The sequence below is a fragment of the Suricata suricatta genome, chromosome 10 (genome assembly GCF_006229205.1).
Source record: "Suricata suricatta isolate VVHF042 chromosome 10, meerkat_22Aug2017_6uvM2_HiC, whole genome shotgun sequence".
NCBI lineage: Eukaryota > Metazoa > Chordata > Mammalia > Carnivora > Herpestidae > Suricata > Suricata suricatta.
Window position 1 is genome coordinate 45,793,126 of NC_043709.1, and position 12,215 is coordinate 45,805,340.

The following is a 12,215-nucleotide window of genomic DNA, read 5'->3' on the forward strand; positions in this document are numbered from 1 at the left end:
CCCAGAATTCTCTCTGAACGTCTTTTTAAGTATCAAAATATATTCATTTCATTATTTTAGTACTTAATTATTATTATTATTGCCAAAGTACTGTGAAGTGTTTTGCTTGCTTTTTCTGTTTTTTCAATGCATATATTCAGTATGTCAGTTGTATCATGGATTAATAGACTTTATGTGCCTCATTTACAAAAATATACAAAAACACATCAGTTTGGTAACTGATATACCAAAGCACTCCTGGAATGAACATAGCCCAATGGATCACTGTGCCCTGCCTTTGACTCAGAAACATGAATGCCTTAGATACTTTCCATGTCTTCTAAACTGTCTGGTTTCTTCCCAGTAGCAGAAGGCTTAGAACCAAAAGGTGATTTGGAGGTAGACTATATGGAGCCATAATCTTGTGGTAACATGGATATTACCTTGTACAATACATATCTGTATCAGAACAACTATGATTCCACACTCAAGAAGAATACAATGATTTTACCCCAGGAAAATTATCAAGAAGTTAAAAATTATTATCCACCAACACTTTATTCTTTTATAGCAAACTGATTTTAAAGCCCTCACTATATGCTAGACATACATTCATTTGGATTATCTCAATCTACACAACCACCCTATGAGGTAGGTACTATTATTATTTCTGTGTTCCAAATGAGAACAAGGCTTCAAGAAGTTAGGCAGCTTTCCCAAGTCAATAGTTGATAAGAAGATCCAGAATTAAAACCAAATCTGACTCCAAAGCCCAAGCTCTTATTACTTAATATATATAAAATGCTTAAAACAGTGCCTAGCATATAGTAAGCAATTAGTAGATGTTAGCCACTGAAATAATAACAATAATTTATTTTAAAACAATGTTTTAAATGGCAGTCAGTCAACCTCTCTGTGCCTAAGTTTCCTCATGTAGAAGATTAGGACACCTATTTCACAGAGTTATTGTGAAAACCAAACAAATTCTAGCTATAAAAACATTTAGAAAAATATATAGTGTTTAAAAAGACAAGAAATTATTGTATTACCACTATAGGTAAAAATCTCCTATAATACAAAGGAGCCTTTTGCTCTGTAAGCACAGGAGCCTAGAACTTAAGCACTATCCTCATAACAAGAGTTACATTAATAAATTTAGTAAAGCTGTCCTAAATTATTCCAATATGATTCTTGCAGAATGACAAGCAAAGGGAACACTGAACTCTATTCATGAGTGTGATTATAAATCTGGTGCTTAGGAAGGTATATTTGCTCTTTCAGTTCACTAGCACTGTGGGTGAATTTGGCTTATACCACAGTAGTTCTGTTCAAATGTAGCCAGGACAGAATATCTATAGTTAGAAGCATAGCAATATAACTCTAAATTTGGGGCACAGCTAACTCCACATTTAATTATAATAAAACAATCAAGAGAATGGCGTTCAAAAACCTTGTTCTTTGTGTCAGTGGTCTGATTATTTACTTTTAAGACTTCTGGGAAGGTCTTTTTTTTTTTTTTAATTGATTCATATTAGTTTTCTGCTTATTCTTAACACTGCTAAGGAATTTTTATTATTTATATTATTCAAAGGAAGTGTTAAAAAAAACAAACAAGAAACAAGCTAAGGGGAGAGATTTCTCAGTATATTTTGCTAGTCACCAAAACCAGAGCCATTCTGTGAAAAGTAAGGACACCTGCAAGTTTTTTTTGTTAGCTGAAAATTTAAAGCACACATGAACACACAAAACCAAAAAGTACCCAACTATCTTTTAAGCTTCTACCCATGAATATGGTTATGTCTGCATATTCCTAAGTAAATTTTTCTTCCTTTAGGTTTTTTCATTTTACGAGGGGCTATGGTGGTGAACCACTTTTCAATTCAGAACCCTCTAATCACCCCACTCCTTTTTAAACTTTTCAAAAAATTAAAAAAAAAAAGCTCTTCAAAATTAATTACATTACTTACAAATCACTTCAATATCTGGTACTTTATTTTCTGGAAACTCTTTATGTCTAATCTAAATTCCTGGTACTGCAATTTAAACCAGATTCCTCTCATTTCTGTTTTCTCTGTAAGAGATAAGTAAAACCAGGATGATCAAGAAAAAGAAAGCACATACCTATGTATATTTAAACTGTTAGCAATTCATTTTCTTGTGAATAAATCTAAAATATTAACAAGGTAACATTTTCTCATTTTAGAGTTGCTTGCCTTAAGCTAGCAAAAAATTCCTTAGCAGATAACAATGGTTTGTGAACAGCTATCAAATGAGTTCATTCTTTTCTCCATCTTCACACTGAAGCATTCAAGTACTTCCTGAGCACCAATTCTCTTTACCAGGCACAGAGCTAAATGCTAGGAAATAAGATACAGACACATTCACTAATTTCAAGGAGCTTGCTGTTTAGTAAGGGAAACAGACAAAAAAATGAAAAAAATGACTGAGTTGCAAGCCCAGAGGCCAGTGCCATCCAAACATTGAACTCAGAGCAAAGACAAGTGATAGGAGGCCTCCTGGGAAAGGTGACCTCTAAGTCGAGTCCTAAAAGACAGAGGGGAGTTTGCTAGGGGATGGGCAATCCAGAGCAAGAAGAGTACATGCAAAAGCACAGAAGCCTAAAAGGACATGGCCTGCTCCAGATGCAGTAAGTAATTTCTTAGCTGGAAGGTAGGGTGTGGATGGAAAAATATTGATAGGTAGGAAGATAGACTCATGTCATTTCCTGGGGGGCCAGTTTGTACTTTCACAGTTCACATTTTCCCTTATAATCTGAAAGATGCCACTCTTTTCTTAACCAAGATACTGTTCTATAGAAGCAGAAAATCTACAGTGCATATAAGGAGAACCTGTAATTCCTAAGAACACAGTCAATGGTGTTTTACTTTCTATGATGCCCAAAGTCTAACAGCATCCATCTATAAACACAATTATTCTCCTAGCAGCACCTGAACCTGCCTGCAGTGAGTGTCGCTGGAGGATGATGACCTAAAGTTCAGATACTTCTTATACCTAAAAAAAAAAAAAAAAGTTACCCACTTTGACCTCATATTTCACATTGAATTTGAAAAAGTCACTTTCATCTTAAGAATGAAATAAAAGCATCTATAGCTATATCTGTAGTATCTACCTACCTACCAACAACTGTGTGTGTACTTAGCAAATACTGAAAAAATGGTACTAAAATGGCTTGCTAGAAATAAAAGAGAAATTAAAATGGAAGATTATATAATACGCCACTCCATCTTTAATTATACTGGTCATAATTCAATCCTGGAATCATCTATAATTTTGGAATATACTTATACTTAAAAACACTGGTGATGAAATTTATACAGTTAAGTCTGAGTGTCCATAATCTCTGACCGAAGACATAAAACACAACTACCCATGTGCAAACCCAGAAGACGAGTCACTCTGCTCTAGCTAAGTCAACAATCTGCATCAGTACCAATGGCAACAATCCCAGCATCTTCAATTACAGGAAAAAAATATCATCAGCCTTAGGATATCAACCCTCGGTTGAGTACTTTATATTGCAATATAAAAATACATACAAGGAAATCAAATACCATCCTCCAGAAACATCAAAGTGACGAACAGTCTCTATGAGAGATCACATAGCTCTCTCCACTAAAATTCCACAGACTGCACCACAGAAAGCAGACATATAGCAGTAAGAAAGTATAGGCATTCGCCAGTAATGCCTGAAAATTGGAATTAAATATATTTGATCTTATGGAGATGGTGCATTCGATTTTCTGTAGGTATTGTGTAACAAAACTCCATGTTTGGATTCTTCAACTCAGTTATTTCTATATATTAATTTATACAACTGTATCAAATTAACAAATGATAGCTTAACCCTCATAACAAACTTCTAGCTTATAAATTTAATAATCGACAGTTGTCCACTAGCTGAGACAGAACTCTAGCACAATAAACATTTAACCTATGAGGTTTTACTAAACTGAGCAACAGTAAGAGATAAAACCTAAGTATCAATTTTACAGAATTTTTCTTAGTAGGGTACACCTAACAGTTCTTAAAAAGCATTTGGCTTTATTCTTTAAAACAACGAAACACTAAAAGCAAGCCACACTAACTTCAAACTTCATGTGAAATATGTAACTTATTCAGTATCAATCAAACCATAAATATCCATTAAACAATATAACATGGCATCTTTGCTTTTTATATTATATGCTTAACCTAGAACTAAATAAACATTAATGAAAAGGAAATAAAGTGGTAATTTAAAAAATGAATAAAAGTGGAATATACCATAAATCTGTATTTCCAAACACAGATGGGTATCATGCTAGTATGAGACGCTTATTAAGAGCCTAAATATTGACTGCGTGTACACAGAATGCATACATACAATCTACTTACAGTAAGGTTAGCCAAATGCCAATCAAGTCTAAATAACCCTCAAAACAAATTGCGTCATGAACAGTTCATCAGTTCTGCATTTAACTCAATCTAAATGCTATTATACATAATCTCAAACGAAAATAAACTTGGTTATTTTCCACATTTAGAGCAATGCATTCAAAATTACTGTTATAATCTAGTATTAAAATTACCTGATTCAAGTACACCACTAATAAAAATGGTTGATAGGTGTGTTTTCTAATACCCCCCCCAACATCCCAAAATGCGCCCACCCTCCCCGCCGACACACAACGTTAACCAGAAATATGTACATCAGAGTACATCTATCCCTTTATGGGGCCATTAATAAGCATTGTTTAAAGAACATTTAATGAGCCAAAAACATTCATGGTATAAAGTTAAGCAGGAAAAAAAAGAACAGGTCTGTTCTTTTAAAATGCAATACGGTATCCTGGATTGGATTCTAGAACAGAAAAAGGACATTCGTGGATAAATTGGGGAAATCCAAATAAAGTCTGTAGTTAATAGTGCTGTGCCGGTGCTAATTTCTTGGTTTTGAAATATGTGTCACAGTAACTATATAAGATTAACATTAGGGAAGGGACGCGAGGGTGGCTCAGATGGTTAAGCATCCAACTCTTGATTTCACCTCAGGTCATGAGCTCATAGTTTCTGAGTTTCAGCCCCACATCGGGGTCTATGCTGACACTGTGGAGCCTGCTTGGGATTCATTCTCTCTCTCTCTCTCCCTCCCTCCCTCTCTCTCCTTAAAATCAGGGAAAGCCAGGTAAACGGTAAATGAGAATCTCTGTAGTATCTTTTCAACTTTTCTGTGATTCTAAAATTGTTCCAGGAAAAAAGTTTATTTTAAAAATGACTTTGTGTCCAGTAGCAAATATAAGAGGCTTCTCATTTTAAAAAATAACATTCACACTTACTTCTCTCTCCCACATGTATACAAATACATACACCCAGAAAAAAAGACTACACTAAAACACACTAAACTATTAATATTTGGTTCACTGATGGTAGGATGAAAAGCTCATTTTTATATTTTCTACAGTGTGAATTACTTTTATAATCAACAATAAATTATTGACTAAAGAATACACAAATCAATACTTTTATTAAAGACTTCTTTTGAAAGAAAAGCTATAAATGTCTAAGCAGAGCCCAATGGCAGGCTATATACAAAACAGGTTAGGACAGAGTGTGGAGAACGCAGTGGCCAGGGGAAACTGCCAGAAGTATTTAAGTAGGCATAACCTGATTAGTAAATGTTGGAAACCTGCCAATACACAGAACTTAAAATCCACTCAGAGGCTAAAAGGTGCTCACAGCCAGCAAAACTGTGCTCAGAATTCACATGTCTTAGGGGAATGTCCTGAAGGGGTCCCACAATACTAAGAATTTATGGAGATATATAGCTTGGGTTTATTCCAAACAAACAAAAAAATGCAGTTGGGGGCACCTTCCTGATTGAGTTGGTGGAGCATGTGACTCTTGACCTTAGGGCTATGAGTTCAAGGCCCACACTGGATGTAGAGATTACTTAAAAACATAAAATCTTTAAAAAAAAAATACAATTGGACATCTGGTACACAACTACCCACTGAGAGCTTCTAGAAACATCCTTCAGTACCATGATGTGCTCTTGAGGTATTTCTCCTCAACTTCTTCCTTCTCTTGCACCTTCCTACAGTCTTTGCCCAATCCTTTGCCCTAAGGCTTAAAATGTCACTCCAGTGCCACTTAGCACCATGGGTAGAAGGATCAGGATCTAGAGATCACTGGGATTACACAACCAAATCCTATTTCAGATGTTTATGTTCTAGAACCCCATTAAGCAATAAAAAGAGACAATAAATAACAAATGTTTCCCAATCAAAATGAAAAATTAAAATACATTTTGTCCCTTAGAAGAAGTGCAGTGGAATCAGACTGCATTCTGACAGTTTCTTCGAAGCTGTAATCAGAGTGATTTACCTGTATCAGACTGTCTATCCCTACCAAAATAGCTCTATGTGGCTGGTTCTGCATTTTGCATGTTTTAAAAAAATTTTTTTTTAATTCTTACTTTGTTTATGGTCACCCTCATTCTCAGTTGATAGTATAGCAGGTCCTAGAACTGTCACTTAAAACATTTATGTACATTTTTTTTACCCTTGAATCCTTATTTTAAATCTATAATCAGATAACTAAGCCCATTAGGTGCAAAATATAGCCCTATACTCAGAGACAAAGGAATATTCTATGTCAAAATACATGATCTTTACTTCATTAGCTTTATAACAGCGATTTTAAGAATCAGAAGCCTTTTTTGCTTACTTTCTAGTCTTAGTTATGTTTAAGAAAAAAGAGGCTACGAAAAAGTGACCCTTAAGTATGAAGGCCACTATATTACTGCTGTTGCTAGTATTTTAAATAAAAATGGAGATATACACTATTTTTCATCAAAGCTTAGACACAATTGATTTTAAAGCTGATATCTTATATACTACTAAGAAAAAAATTTGCCACCTAAACTATGACACACTACTGATTATAGGGTACACCCAAATTTCAGTGAATAAAATTGAAAAAACTTTCTTAGAATCAATGTAGTATACAGTCAAGAAAACTATCACCTTATTACAAATAACACTAAGGGAAGTATGTTAAAATATCTTTTCTTTACTTCTTCCCAGATGCTAGAAGACAGTTATAATCAAGTGACAGGATTTCAAAGTGTCCAAAACCCAATGTTCTTTTGAGTCTTGATAAATATCTGTCTAGAGAATAATCTTTCAGTGCAGACTGCTGGGAATTATTTTCTTCATTCTTCATATGGGGAAATGAAGTGAAAAAATTAATCAAAATTTTACTGGAAGCCAAATTTAGAATTTTTAGTTTTCCTGTTTACCACTTTAACAAAGACAATATGCACCTTTTCCCTAGAGCTTTCATGGTTTGTTTTCCTTCAGTTCTACCTTGATTTTAAACTCAGGATATCAATCAACCAAGGTGAATGAAGGTAATTCCAAAGTGCTATATTCAGAAGTACAGCTAAGAACACTGGGGATATTCCCTCTGGGACAACTTATCCTAAAATATAATTTTAAAGCAATGATGAGACTATTTCTTTCTTCCTTTTTTAAAAGCAAATGTGGAGAAAGCAAATGTCTACAAAAAAGTGATAATTTCTTTTATTCATTCATTCATTCATTCATTCATTCATTCAGAGAGTGCATGAGCTGGGAAGGGGCAAAGAGAGAGGAAGAGAGAGAATCCCAAGCAGGCTACATGCTCAGTGCAAAGCCCTATGCAGGGCTCAATCTCGAGCTGAAATCAAGTCAGATGCTTAATCAACTGGGCACCTAGGCGTCCCGAAAACAGTGAGAATTTCTAAGATTTTTTACTCTCTCTCACTTTCACAATATTTTTTCCACCAGTACTGGTTAAAAAAAAGCTGTCTGTTAATTCATTTTTATTTTTATTTATGTTTTTTATTTGTTTTTAAGAGACAAAGAGAGCACGAGCAGGGGAGGGTCAGAGAGAGAGAGAGAGAGAGAGAGAGAGAGATGCAGAATCTGAAGTAGGCTCCAGGCTCTGAGCTAGCTATCAGCACAGAGCCCGACGCAGGGCTCAAACCCGTGAACCGTGAGATCATGACCTGAGCTGAAGCTGGTCGCTTAACCGACTGAGTCACCCAGGTGCCCCTTGTTAATTTCTTTAAAAAAAAAAAAAAACCTGGGGGCATGTGGCATGTGTTCAGTCAGTTAAGCGTCTGACTTCAGCTCAAGTCATGATCTCACAGTTCATGAATTCAAGCCCGGTATCAGGCTCTCTGCTGTCAGCACAAAGCACTTCAGATCCTCTCTGTCCTCTCTTCCCGCCCCTCCCCCACTTGTGCTCATGCTCTCACTCTAAAATAAACATTAAAAAAATACATAATAGTTTGTGAACTTAATTAATTCAACAGTTAGCTACAAAGAATACTAGTCTCATATAATGTGTACATAACGATGTTCTTGTCAAAGCCATAAGATTTTTCCACATGCAGGGGCACCTAGGTGACTCAGTCAGTTGAGTATCCAACTTCAGCTCAGATCATCATCTCAGAGGTTTGTGGGTTTGAACCCTGCATAAGGCTCTGTGCTGACAGCTGGGAGCCTGGAGCGTGCTTTGCATTCTGTGTCTCCCTCTCTCCCTCTCTCTGCCCTTTCCCAGTTTGTACTTACTCTCTAAAACAAATAAATCTAAAAAAACTTTTTTTTCACATGCAAATTTGAAATCTAAATTCTCTGACACTATGAACCCTGCTAAACATAAGGCAGAATGCAGCTAAAGAAAGACTTTAATTCTCATGTAATTGATAAATGGCCTAAAACAGCTCTACTGTCTTAATACAATTTAAAACACTACATCAAGAGTGCGTGGCTGGCTCAGTCGGTCAGGCAGCCGGACGACTTCGTTTGAGCCCTGGGTTGGACTCTGTGCTGACAGCTCAGAGCCTGGAGCCTGCTTCAGATTCTGTGTCTCCCTCTCTCTCTGCTCTTCCCCTGCTCATGCTCTGTCTCTCAAAAATAAATAAACATTTTTTAAAAATTAAAAAAAAACACCACCACATCAGAATCTAAAATAAAAGACTTTGTTTTTAGCATTCTAAATTCCTCCAGCAGAAGGCAGTATCAATCTGTGATAATGCCAGGAGGCAGCATGGTAAGATGAAAACATCATGGGTTTTAGGGAACAGAAATCTAAATCTTTTTTGTTTTGTTTTTAGTTTATTTTTTGAGAAAGAGAGAAAGAGAGAGAGCGTGTGAGCCAGATGGGGAGGGGTAGAGAGAGGGAGAGAGAGAAACCCAAGCAGATTCTATGCTGTCAGTATAGAGTCCAACACAGGGCTCGATCTCACAAACTATGAGATCACAACCTGAGTGGAGATCAAGAGTCAGACACTTAATCAACTGAGCCATCCAGGCACCCCCAGAAATCTGAATTCTTATTTAACCTCTCTGAATCTATGTTTCTCATAATTCAAAACACTACCACTACCAAACTCATATGGCTGTTACAGTTTTGGAGGCTGTCGCAGTAATAACAATTGGGGTTGGGGGTCATCCTGAATTCTGGTAACAAACAATGAAAATAGAGGAAGACAGATTAGAGCAAAACATAAATGTTAGCATCAGTAATACCTGATGATTGATTAAACTGGGAAGGAAAGCAAGATTCTAGGAATGCACCCACATTTTCATTCAGGTGACAGTACATTCACTGAACTAGGGAACATGGGAAGGACACAGGTTTAGAGAAGCAGATAAACTCAGTTTTGAATGCATTGTGATGCCTATGAGATGTCCAAGTGGAAATGGCCAACAGGCAAACAGAAATACAGGTCTGGAGGTGGAAAAAAGATCTGCGTTGGAGATATAAATCTGGGTCATCTTATGGACACAAGGCAGGGGACAAAATGAGACTGCCCAGTGAGAAGAAAAGTAAAACCTACTGCAGAGGAAGAGAAGTCCACAAAAGAGACTGGATAGGCAATGTCCAAGAACCAAAAAGAAAATCTCCAAGGGTATGCTATACAAAAGCCTAGGGAAGATTATGATTCAAGGTGAGACGGGATATGAACAAGTGTCTCGCTGGGAAGCCTGCAGGAACCATGGCAAGCTAACTTACAGAAAAGAATATTTCGCAGTAGGAAAAGCAGAGCAGAAACAGTCAGCTATCTTCACACTTCTGTTTCATGGAGTAACAGACTTGACTTGCTCCTGAAACAGAAACTGAAAACAATAAGAACCAAAACATAAGAAATTGACGAGAACAAAACAGACCTCATCTAACAGAGAACTGAGTCCCCAGTCACTGGCAATGTTCAGCAGACTCCAGTACTGGTCAAAAAGTTGATGAGAGGACTTTGAGCTTTCTTTCAATTGAAGTAATATTCAGGGACTAAACTAAATCTGAAATACTTGCATAAAAGGAACAAAGGGACCGATATAACAAGAAAAACCTCATATATTTAGAAATATAAAGGAATGACTCCATGGAGTTTTCAAAATCATATTCAGTTAATGCTAAGTAAAACACACAAAAAAGAGAAAGGCATCTTTAACCTTGTAAGTCTATTACATATCTGGTTTTTTTATAGTTATCTTTGAAAAAGAGACAGATAGATCTCAAGCAGAGGAGGGGCAGAGAGGGAGACACAGAATCTGAAGCAGGCTCCTGGCTCTGAGCTGTCAGTGCAGAGCCCGACACAGGGCTTAAACTCACGAACTGCAAAATCATGACCTGAAGTCAGATGTTTAACAGACTGAGCCACCTAGATGCCCCTAACCTTCTGAGTCCAAAGTAAAACATTTAATAAGAAATAAAAAACTTTTAAGAGGTGATCCAAGATGGTGGCATAGGCAGAGCCTGAACTTACTTCCTCCCATAGACACAAAGAATCTACAGCTACATATGGAATAATTCCCACTAAAGAAGAACTGAAAACTCGCCATTTGAACAGCTCCTTCTACAAGGGTTAAAGGGCCACATCAAGATAGGCAAGTGAGGCAGAAACATGGTCTTTCCTCCTCAACCCCCACTACAGCCACCCACAATAAGGAGGGATCTCATAGACCAGAGCCTCTCCCTGAAGAGTGAAAAGTCTGTACCCAACCTTAGCCACACCTGCCACCTGCCACTGCCTCTAGACCATGGACCCCCACAAAGTGAGTGAGCTTTGGGCCTTCGTGAAAACGTATAAGCAGGATCCAAGTGTTCTGCACACTGAGGAAATGTGCTTCCTGAGGGAGTGGGTGGAAACGATGGGGAGTAAAATACTACCTGCTACTCATAAAACTAAATCAGAATATGAAGGAAGAAAAAACATAGTAAAAAGGCAATGGAAAAGATGGATGAACCACCAAACCAGGAAAGTATTCTAGAAATTGATAATGAAGGTGTGACTGAACCAGATACTGATGACTCTCAAGAAATGGGAGACAAAAATGTAGAGATAACCAAGGAAATGATGCATCAGGCAAATAATAAAGAAGCGGCTGCATGGCAGCCCTAAACGACAGTGAACTACAGAAAGCCACTGACTTGTTCACACATGCCATCAAGTTGAATCCTTGCTTGGGCATTGTGCATCCCAAGAGGGCCAGTGTCTTCATCAAATTACAGAAGCCAAGTGCTGCCATTGAAGACTGTGACAGAGCTACTGAAATAAATCCTGATTCAACTCAGACTTACAAATGGCAACAGAAAGCACACAGACCTCTGAGCTGAGCGATTGGGAAGCAGCAGCACATGACCTTTCCCTTGCTTTTAAATTGGATTAAGATGAAGATGCTAGTGCAATGCTGAAAGAAGTTCAACCAAGGACCCTGAAAACTGCATAAAGTATGAACACTGGATAAAGTATGAGTGAAAACACGAAGAGCAAGAGATCAAAGAAAGAACAGAAAGGGCTAAGAAGGCTGGGAAGAACATGAGAGCACCCAGAGGCAGGAAGAACCCTGAGCTTCATTTCCCAGGTGGCTTTCCTGGGGTGGGGGGGTGGGGTAGTGCCAGATAATTCTTCTGAAGGAATGCCTGGAATGACAGGATTGTCTGGCAATTTTTCTGAAGGAATGCCTGGAATGGCAGGAATGCCTGGGCTCAATGAAATTCTAAGTGATCCAGAGGTTCTCACAGCTGCGCAGGATCTAGAAGTTATGGTGGCCTTCTAGGATGTGACCCGGAACCCCACAAATATGTCAAGATATCAGAGCAACCCAAAGGTTATGAATCTCATGAGTAAATTTTTGCCAGCCGAATTTAGATGTCAAGCATAATGCCCTTCTTACAAATAAAGC

General features: G+C 37.3%; 1 protein-coding gene and 1 pseudogene across 9 annotated transcripts in view; one reads left to right on the top strand and one right to left on the bottom strand.

Annotated features, from left to right (window-relative positions):
* The window catches only part of FRS2 (fibroblast growth factor receptor substrate 2), a 107,728-nt gene that overhangs the window by 26,752 nt on the left and 68,761 nt on the right, over nucleotides 1-12,215 (bottom strand). For 3 of the 9 annotated variants that reach the window (XM_029953995.1, XM_029953994.1, XM_029953998.1), the window contains one exon: nucleotides 1,947-2,050. The exons of 5 other annotated variants lie outside the window; for them this stretch is intronic. The gene's annotated coding sequence lies outside the window, so the exon portion shown is untranslated. Of the gene's footprint in view, nucleotides 1-1,946; nucleotides 2,051-2,927; nucleotides 2,992-12,215 lie in introns of all 9 variants that reach the window. One more of the 9 variants, XM_029953996.1, reaches the window with a different exon arrangement.
* On the top strand, nucleotides 11,070-12,194 carry LOC115304018 (annotated as a pseudogene).